General features: G+C 42.4%; 1 protein-coding gene and 1 long non-coding RNA gene across 2 annotated transcripts in view; one reads left to right on the top strand and one right to left on the bottom strand.

Annotated features, from left to right (window-relative positions):
* LOC118403793 (hemicentin-2-like) overlaps positions 1–10943 on the top strand; it is a 39429-nt gene that overhangs the window by 12367 nt on the left and 16119 nt on the right. The window lies entirely within an intron of this gene.
* Positions 6101–10943, bottom strand: part of LOC118403802 — a 23674-nt gene continuing 18831 nt past the window's right edge. The window contains exons 2-3 of the long non-coding RNA XR_004829696.1: positions 6638–6734; positions 6101–6134 (exon numbers count right to left, since the gene is read on the bottom strand). This is a non-coding gene — a long non-coding RNA (uncharacterized LOC118403802). The remainder of the gene's footprint in view (positions 6135–6637; positions 6735–10943) is intronic.

The following is a 10943-nucleotide window of genomic DNA, read 5'->3' as shown; positions in this document are numbered from 1 at the left end:
TTTTCCCCACCTCTGCTTGGAGAGTAGCCCGGCCGGTAGGAATACTGTAAATGCATTTAAGTTCGCGGGGATTTACTTTCGCGGTAGTGGGAAAATGAAGTGTTCGGTTTGGTTTGGGGTTTTAAGTTCGCGGTAGCGCCATTTACTGCAGTTTTATACTATAATGAATGAAGACCTTTATTGCACATTTTTGCCCCACTGGGCTAAGTAAAAATGTAAAAATGTTCACGGTGGTTGTAAGTTCGCCATGAAGTGGTCACCGTGAATACCGCGAACATAAAACCACAGCGAATATTTCTGCATTTACAGTACCTCATCCGGGGAAGCTCTGCTCGCTAAACAGACTTAAATTCGATCAATAATTGGCTCGAAATCTAAACCTATTCTTCTTTATTGGCTGTAACATAGATAACGTAGATAACCATGATAACAACATTTACTCATCCAGATTTCGATTATCAACTGTCATGGAAACGTTTTCCTTTGAAAAGACTCCAACTGAATATCTGAAGGAATTTATCGGATATTTGATTCCTTTTTCTATGATGTGTATTGTTGTTATTGGGTTGGGTGGGCCGACTACTCACTCTTTGCAGCCAGGGGCTGAATTGCGAGGAGCTTACAATAGGCGGGGCTAAATCGCAAGGGTCTGGAGCGAGCTGCCATTCGGCGCCACTCAGGTGACCTCATACGGCTGTCGCAAGTGTCTGGAGCGAGCTGCCATTCGGCGTCACTCAGGTGACCTCAATACGACAGTAATTGCCCCAGGTGCGGCCAAGGTATTGTAGGTTTTGAACCGCTCTTTAACGTGCCCGGGGTGTGGCTCTCCCCAGACACGGGACCTCCATTTAACGTCCTATCCGAGGGACGACTCATTTTCCCTTGAGTAAAGTGAGGAAAGTCGTGTAAAGTGCCTTTCCCAAGGGGACAAGATCGACAGCACGGCAGGCGGATTCGATCCCGCAACCTCTCGGTCACGAGGCGAAGACAATACCACTGTGCTACGCGGTATCTTGAATGTGGTTTGAGATTTAGATGTATCGCGACCATCATAGACTTTTATGCTGGGATAACAACAGCTACGTCGCACTGTGGTAAACATAAGTAATCTATATTCGACATTTATATGTATTAGCCGTCACTTCTGTATCGCGATAGACTATCAACTTTTATGTTGCAAAACACTACGCAACTGCATTATATTGCCGTTGATTTCAACCATACAAATAAGAACATAGTAGACGATGGCCAATTAAAAGTTAAAATGAAAGTCCTTCCCACACCAGACGGTGCATATGTCGGCGGTCATCTCTATGTCAATAGCCCTTTGACAACACAATTTGTGTTCAATCACCATAGTAGGGTGCCACTCCACTAGTAGCGGTTTGTATATTCCCGGCTACCATACTCTTTCCTAGATGCTAAAGCGCTAAGCAGAAAAAGCAGCATGTGCCGTTATAAGTATTTGGTACGATTCAGCCGGGGATCAAACCCAAATGAATAGTGCTGAGCGGAGAAAGCAGCATGTATCATTTTCATGGTCTTCGGTATGACTCGACCGGGGATCGAACTCGCGACCAACCGACTTTAAGATGAAGACTCTAGCCACGCTGCATGCCCGGGAAGAAAATATCAGCCCATATTTCACAGCTGACAGGCGTGTGACTGGTATAAATGATGCTGGAGCCGGCTGAATATCGACTTGAACGCTACAGTAGACATGAGGATGAGGGCCGTGAAGTCTGACTATGTGAACCTAATTACTGAAGTGGTAAGGGCAAACTGTTTCTGTCGGACACTACTCCTAGCAAAGTATCATCCAGTATTAGTTCACACGATCGCCTTTTTGATATTTTAGGTTTACTTCCAAGAACCATGAAACAGCTGAATATCGACTAGAACTCCACAGTAGACATGAGGATGTGGCCGTGAAGTTTGACTACGTGAACTTCATTACTGAAGTGGCTTTGGAACCCACAAGAGCAAACTGTTTCACTCCTTCTAGTGAATTGAATGTGTGTCATCCCGTTTTTACTGTCACGATACCCTTCTTTGATATATTTTGGTATAAAACAGCCGAGTATCGACTAGTGTTCTGCAGTAGACATGAGTACTTGACCGTGAAGTCTGACTTCAGTAAAACCCATTACTGAAGTGGTTTTCTAACCCACAAGAGCAAACTGTTTCTGTCGGATACTACTCCTAGCGATGTGTATGTGGGCCATCCCGTATTTGCTCGCAGAAGTGCTTTTCAAAAGTGCCTTTTTGTACCGATACTCTGCTTTGATATATTAGATATAGTATATAGTATAAGACGGATAGATATCGACTGGAACGCTACAGTAGATATTAGGATGTGACCGTGAAGTTTGACTGTGGTAAACCTCATTACTGAAGTTGTTTTGTAACCCACAAGAGCGAGCAGTTACACTCATCGTGGCGAATTGAATGTGGGTCATCCCGTATTTACGGTCACGATACCCTTCTTTGATATATTATGGTATAAAACAGCTGAATATCGACTAGAGTTCTACAGCAGACATCAGGATATGACCGTAATGTTTTACTATAGTAAACCTCATTACTGAAGTGGTTTTGTAACCCACAAGAGCGAACTGTTTCAGTCGGACACTGCTCCTAGCGAAGAGTTTGTGGGTCATCCCGTATTTGCCCTCAAATTTGCCTTTCTGTCCCGATAGACTGCTTTGAAATACGTGTTTGAATTATAGTTTTCAACAGCTGAATATCGACTAGAGTTTCACAGTTGACACATGGACTTTACCGTAATAAAGTAAACTATAGCAAACTTCATTACTGAAGTGGTTTTGTAACCCACAAGAGCGAACTGCTACACTCCTCCTAGCGAAGTGTATTTGGGTCGACGTCATCCCGTATTTTCCCCCAAAAGTGCCTTTCTCTCCTGATCATCTAGGTCTGGTGCAGGCGCGCTGGTGGCTGATACACTCTGCTGATACGCTGCTTTGAAATACATGTTTGAACAGTTGGACATCGACTAGAGTTTCACAGTTGACATATGGACTTAACCGTAAAGTCTAACTATAGCAAACTTCATTACTGAAGTAGTTTTGTAACCCACAAGAGTGAACTTCTAAACCCCTTCAAGCGAAGAGTTTGTGGGTCATCTAGAATCTGCTCGCAAAACTGCCTTTCTGTGCCGATATCCGCCGACACTGCTATGATATATTATAGTATAAAACAGCTGAATATCGACTATCGAGTAGACATATGGACATGGCCGTGAAGTGTGAGTTCAGTGAACCCCATTAATGAAGTGGTTTTGGAACCCGGCACAAGAGCCGCTGGTTACTCCTAGTGTATGTGGGTTGTCCGGTTTTTGCTAGCAAAAGTGCTTTTCTATCCAAAGATCAGCCCACATTGCTATGATATATTATAGCATAAAACATCTGAATATTGACTAGAGCTGTAGACATGAGGATCTAACCAGGAAGTCCGACTTCATCTATATCTGAATAAAGAGACTCTTTTTACACAACCATTGCTTTATTCTCACCGACGTTTCGGTGACCTTCTGTCACCTTCTTCAGGGCAATTCTGACTGGTTCACATTGTACTGCAGGACAGATGTCGCTGCTCACAGTTCAGATGCGGTCACAAAACGAAAAGTATTTACATATGTATATACAGACAGCTTTATGCACATATTTACAATGCGGTCCCAAACGTAAAGGAGTGTAATACATCCATAACACAATCAGTTGTCAACGATGAATTAATATAACAATAATTTCTTTTTACTTCTCGACGGTCACCGAAACGTCGGTGAGAATAAAGCACTGGTTGTGTAAAAAGAGTCTCTTTATTCAGTGACGTACCAACCTGATGAAACTGTTCACGGATTCATCTATATCTATCTATATCTATCTGTATCTGCCCTTCAGCGTAACACAACGGCTTCGCAGGCACGCAGCGCGGCAGCAGCTTTGCACATCTAACTACAAACGTTCTTTAAAACTACCCAGAGAAGATGCCCCTAATTCCACTTTACGATAGTTTTCATCATCATTGACCGCAGTGACCCAACCACCAACCTGATTAAACCTTTGCATTTCCACCATCGGGGTGTATGTGGGTCATTGTCTGGGTCACTGTGTAGGTCATTATGTGGGTCACTACGTGGGTCAATGTATGGGTCACTGTATAGGTCACTATGTGGGTCACTGTACATGTATAGGTCACTATGTGGGTCGTTATATGGGTCACTGAATCACTGTGTGGGTCATTATGTGGGTAACTACGTGGGTCAATGTGTGGGTCAATGAATCACTATGGGTCACAGTGTGATCACTACGAGTGTCTCTTGGTATAGTTCGTTTATAGGCAGAAGCATTTCGGGATGGCCCATTTCTGCAAAATGTTGATATGGAATAGACCATTTTTTCCAAAGGGATGGGGATGGGCTAATTTATGCCATGTATTGTATTGCTAGTCTAAAAACACGTTGTATTCTGTACACTTTTCAGTATGCAAAGTAAAACGCTTACCAACAACTTTGTATTTTCAATGCAGTTTACTACAATACAATGTACCGGTTACAACTGTTGTTTGATAAAGTTCTATGATGATTTCCTCTTTCTGTGTGTTGATTCAATTCGTATTTCTGAATCAGACTAATTATTTAATTACTTACAGCTGCGTTTAATGAACAGTGGAATCCGTCATCTTCATAATTTATGTATATAGGTTAGTTCTAACAGAAAACTGCATCTTATAAGCAATATATTATACTTCATTGCTTACAGTTGTATTAAGAACAGTTGTAAAAGTAGCTTAGAGACTCTCGTTGCCGAGATACTGATGTTTAACATTTGGTTTGGTTAAAAAAATATATTTCAACATGAGACCACGAACAAAAGCTGCAGAGAGCTACTCCGGGACCCTCGTCATGATGTCTAACGGTTATGTCGTTCCATGCTTGTTTTGGAATGACAGCCGCCCATGCGTCAGCCCGTTGGGTTGGCACGTGCGAGCCTTGGACGACTGAGCTGAGGTGTCCAATGGCTTAGGAGACCACTAGTTCTCTATCTGGGAATTTTGTGTCTCAAAAAACTGGGACCCTTCGCGGTGCCCTCAAGGCTGGTCTGGCCACGCCAGGCTGTGCCGCAAGACGTCACATAACACAATGTGGCGTTATGTTAGAAACATGCCAATTAAAGAGAAATATCGTGAAATTCACTCATTATAAGTTCATTTTCCCACAATTTCCCAGACTCTTCTAGCCCTCCCCTCAATACAAGGTTTAATATTGAATGGAAACCCATAGTTCGATCCTCTTGTCACCCCAGCCCCCCTACACCCCACCAAATCTTTACAGTACGTATAATGAATACATCTTTCACTTGTGGTTTTGGTTACAAAAAGACCATTTGGGTAAATTATGTTAAATATGCACCTGTAACACAGGTGAGTGTAATTAAGCTGAGTATATCAATTGCTATGGTAACTGACACACAGTAAAGAGGCGGAGACTTAGGTGTTGCTGACTCGATGTTTTAATGCACCTGTTCACAATATATGACACCCGTATTCGGAACCGTCATATGTACCTTGTAAATGAATGTCGGAAATTTCATCCTCCACTGTATACAGAAAAGAAATCAAACCCAATAGCATTCATTTTAGATTAGAAGTATCACTAGTTGTTGACCCCTATGTCCACTTTGTTATTGTATCATTATCATCAATGTACTTTCATACATGTATTTTTGCAATTAGCCTTCGGGCATGAGTTTGCAATAAAGATTATTAATGAAAGAGGTTTGGACAATATCATTATATCAAATATCAGTTGTAGGAAGCATACACTTAAGAAAAGCAGTATAGCTACTTTTACTGTTCGCACATAAACGAAGTTCACGGACTATAATTACACACACTATGATAGGAAACATTGGTGAAAAAGAAGTATTCATTTCTGAATTCATCTCTTGTGTTTCTTCTTAGAAACAAGAATGACATGGTTCTTGTTGTCAACATCATCAAAAGCTTTCCCCTGTCTGTGAAGACGACATCTTGTCCCTCGTGGTTGTGCTGGAAGGACGTTCTTCTTCTTCTTCTTCTACTTCTTCTTCTTCTTCTTCTTCTTAGTGCAATTACTGCAAAACACATTTAAGTAATAAAAGGTAAAAAGATACGCACAACCTTCAACGACATAAACAATTTCTGACGTACGATATTATTCTAGAAAGATTTCAGAAGAAGTCGGGAGTCTGAAAAATATATACCTCTATGATAATCCAATACGTAAACAAAAGCGGGTTTCTGCAGTTCTGACAATCGCTAATACATTTTGCATTTACGTGCAATTAGGAAATACGCATGTCAAGCTGCACTCACAGACACAGATTTGGTTGTCAATAGTTCATTGACGAATTTCCACCAGACAGTTGATTGGATGACAGAAAGATACTGGAAGGGTTGGGGGACAAACAGCAAACTGAAACTCATGATCGAATCTTCCCATATAAAGTAATGGGAAAACGGTCAGACTAGGAGAACAAGGAACTATTAGAAAGTTGAAAAGCAGGAACGCGACATAAGCGAAGACTGCAGTTGATTTACGGTCCTTTTACTACCATGTTAAAGAATCCTTTAATACCGGATGAAAGGCTGGTTGGCGTCCCTCCGAACCCTCTAAACATTCCCAGCTTCTCCGCGTCGCGTCAGAAGCATCGCCACCATGTTATGTGTGTCACCTGTGCGGGAAGTATTGATAGTAATCACCTGCGGAATTATTCTCCACTGCTCTTAATTTCATCTCTTCTATTGGGATAGCTTACCAGAAGTGGTCACCTTTACACCATGTTTTAGTTCCTGTGACGTATGCAAATGTGACACTGTCCAATTTTCAAATCACAGACGAACGATATCGATTTTTGGTGAACAAAATTTAACAAAGAAATGTGGTAATAGGTCACACCCATTTCTAACTGCGCCGAGACAGGATTCCAACCATTGTGGCCCTGTACAGTAGAGGCCAGGCGAACGATATAAATTTTGGTGAACAAAATTTCACAAAGAATATGGTAATAAATCCACACCCACTTATAACTAAGCCGAGGCAGGATACCAACCCTTGTAGCCCTGTACTTCCCTCCTGTATAAACCACAGGGAAGTTACGGATGTTTAACGAGACATTTCCTCTCCAAGAAACCATCATGCGGAGCTGAGAAGAAATCAATTCCGAGAGAAAATGGCTCCTCAGCTGATCACATCTCCTGTGGTTTGGGACAGACTCTGTTTGTAATTACAACAAAAATCAACATTTGTAATATGCAGAATATAGCAATTATTGAAGGCAAGTCTATACATACTCCCTCCATCTGCTCGCCAGTAGAGCAGAATGAATCGAAGGCACCATTTCCCATGCTGCCCGCGGTATGGACCGCCGGATGGAAGTTACGGGTGTGTAACGTTATATTTTCTCTCCAAGAAACCGTCATGCGGAGCTGCTCATTAGCTGATCACATCGCCTGTATGTGGTTAGGGAAAGACTCGGGTGTGTACGGTGGCCCAGAAGTACAAGGCTTTTCCAGGCCAGTTCCAACCATACCAAATGCATTTCAAGCTGCGCCGAGGGAGGATCCCAACCCTTGTAGATCTGTACTTCTGGGCCACCGTAACCGGAGGGAAGTTACGGGTGTTTAACGAGACGTTTCCTCTCCAAGAAACCATCATGCGGAGCTGCGAGGGAAAAAAAATCAATTCCGGGAGGAAATGGCTTCTCAGCTGGTCACATCTCTGTGGTTTGGGCTCGGTTGTGTACGGTGGCCCAGAAATACAAGGCTACAAGGCTTCACCAGGCCAGTTCCAACCATTCCACACCCATTTCTAACCGCGCCGAGGGAGGATCCCAACCCTCGTAGCCTTGTAGCTCTGTACTTCTGGGCCACCGTAACCGGAGGGAAGTTACGGAAGTCTAACGAGACGTTTCCTCTCCAAGAAACCGTCATGCGGAGCTGAAAGGATAATCAATTCCGGGAGGAAATGGCTTCTCAGCTGATCACATCTCCTGTGGTTTGGGACAGACTCGGCTGTGTGATTACAACAAAAATCAACATTGTATTATGCAAAATATAGCAGCTACTTAAGGCTACATACAGCCGCCATCGTCTCACCAGGAGAGCAGGATGAATCGAAGGTCCCGTTTCCCGCCCTGCCCGGGATATGAACCACCGGAGGGAAGTTACGGATGTCTAACGAGATGTTTCCCCTCCAAGAAACCCTCCTGCGGAGCTGAGAGAGAATCAATCTGGGAGGAAACAACTGCTCATCAGCTGATCACAGCGCCTGAATGTGGATAGGGAAAGACTCGGTTGTGTACGGTGGCCCAGAAGTACAAGGCCCCACCAGGCCAGTTCCAACCATTCCACACGCATTTCAAGCTGCGCCGAAGGAGGATTCCAACCCTTGTAGCTCTGTACTTCTGGGCCACCGTAACCGGAGGGAAGTTGCGGGTGTTTAACGTTATGTTTCCCCCTCAAGAAAATGAGAAGAAATCAATTCCGGGGAGGAAATGGGCTTCTCAGCTGGTCCCCATCTCCTGGGGTTTGGGACAGACTCCGCCGGGTGATTACTACGCAGGGAGGGCAGGCGCCACTAGCCATGAACCCGAAGCTGGGGTTAGGACCTATTCTCCAAGCAGACCCAAAGGGGCCTAAAAAAATATATCAAGCTTGGCAAAGGAGTATAGCCGGCCCAAGGGAGATAGCCGGCTAAGGGAGTCAAACGGGCACCGGCTCGATTCTTGTGTAATAAATAAGAACAAGCCTAGATAGGACCATAACGAATATAATATAGCTGGGCATTTGTGTATCCATTTATTTCTCTTTTCGTTCTACATGCGCGTCTCCTTGAATCAACGTTTAAACTTCATCAGAAATTGTAGTTTTCAGCACGTCGGGAGTAACATGAGAATATGTCAACGCCCCCGCGTTAGTTAAGGTGGAAGTAATTGAACATATGTGAAAAGTCTGATATCGCTGAGAACTGCATAGTTTGTTCCGGTTTGAGTAATTGTTGATAACTACAAGAAAATTGCCCAAGCAGGAGAATTGTTTTTACATTTATACATAACTTATCTGGCGCTAGATTAGGAATCAGACTGCATTTTTGTCAGAGTCCGGTCGTTCTTATCCTATCTCAGAGTGCTGGGTATTTCTTTTTTTTATTCAGACAAATAAGACATAGAAGACAGACAAAGTGGTGACGCACTCAAGTTGGGAACTTATATTCACGCCACCACTATACATATATACAAAGACATAGACATAACTGAACTAAGCGAAATACAAAATTAAGAAAGATATAAATAATACTAACATCAAGTAAAAATTAAATGATGTGTAACAAAAGTTGGTATCAGCGCATGCCGGTTCCCCTACCCCAGTAACAAAAGATCAGATTTGCAGAGAACTAAAAAGTATAAATCAGGATATAAAACGTTTAGATATTGTAATAAAGTTTTGGGTTAAAATAAGAAGTTTGGAATTTAAGGAATATGAGAAAGAAGAACTTCCATTAAGTAATGGGGTATTTGTGCATCCATCCATTTATTAATTTCTGTTTTCGTTCTACATGCGCGTCTCCTTACAATGTTGGATCAACGTTTAAACTTCATCAGAAATGATAGCTTTAAGCACGCAAGTCGGTAAGAACAACTCAGACGGTCGGGAGTAACACGAGAATATGTCAACGCCCCCGCGTTCGTTCCGGGGGAAGTAATTGAACATATGTGAAAAGTCTGATATCGCTGAGAACTGCATAGTTTGTTCCGGTTTGAGTAATTGTTGATAACTACAAGAAAATTGCCCAAGCAGAAGAATTGTTTTACATTTATGCATAACTTATCTCTAGCGCTAGATTAGGAATCAGACTGAATTTTTGTCAGAGTCCGGTCGTTCTTATCCTATCTCAGAGTGCTGGGTATTGTTTACTTTCTACAGGCGCGCCTCCTTACAATGTTAAGTCAACGTTTAAACTTTATCAAAAATGATAGCTTTAAGCACGTAAGTCGGTAAGAACAGCTCAGACGGTCGGGAGCAACACGAGAATATGTCATCACCCCCGCGTTAGTTCCGGGGGAAGTAATTGAACACAGGTGAAGAGTCTGATACCGCTGCGAACGGCACAGTTAACAGCCGGCTCAGACGCCATTAACGGTGCCGCAGCCGGCGGTTAACACATAATTGAGACGTTGTTATGGTCGTATCTGGGCTAGTTTTATTTATTACAGCCTTTAAACAGGTTGTTACGGTCGTATCTGGGCTAGTTTTTATTTATTACAGCCTTTAAACAGGTTGTTATGGTCGTATCTGGGCTAGTTTGTATTTATTACAGCCTTTAACATGTTGTTATGGTCGTATCTGGGCTAGTTTTTATTTATTACAGCCTTTAAACGGTTGTTATGGTCGTATCTGGGCTAGTTTTTATTTATTACAGCCTTTAACAGGTTGTTATGGTCGTATCTGGGCTAGTTTTTATTTATTACAGCCTTTAACAGGTTGTTATGGTCGTATCTGGGCTGGTTTTATCTATTACAGCCTTTAACTGGTTGTTATGGTCGTATCTGGTCTAGTTTTTATTTATTACAGCCTTTAACAGGTTGTTATGGTCGTATCTGGGCTAGTTTTTATTTATTACAGCCTTTAACAGGTTGTTATGGTCGTATCTGGGCTAGTTTTTATTTATTACAGCCTTTAACAGGTTGTTATGGTCGTATCTGGGCTGGTTTTATCTATTACAGCCTTTAACTGGTTGTTATGGTCGTATCTAGGCTAGTTTTTATTTATTACAGCCTTATTTAACAGGTTGTTATGGTCGTATCTGGGCTAGTTTTTATTTATTACAGCCTTTAACAAACAGGTTGTTATGGTCGTATCTAGGCTAGTTTTTATTTATTACA

This window comes from Branchiostoma floridae, chromosome 16, assembly GCF_000003815.2.
Source record: "Branchiostoma floridae strain S238N-H82 chromosome 16, Bfl_VNyyK, whole genome shotgun sequence".
Taxonomy (NCBI): domain Eukaryota; kingdom Metazoa; phylum Chordata; class Leptocardii; order Amphioxiformes; family Branchiostomatidae; genus Branchiostoma; species Branchiostoma floridae.
Note: the sequence above shows the minus strand (reverse complement) of the source record. Positions and strands in the feature narration are given on the sequence as shown.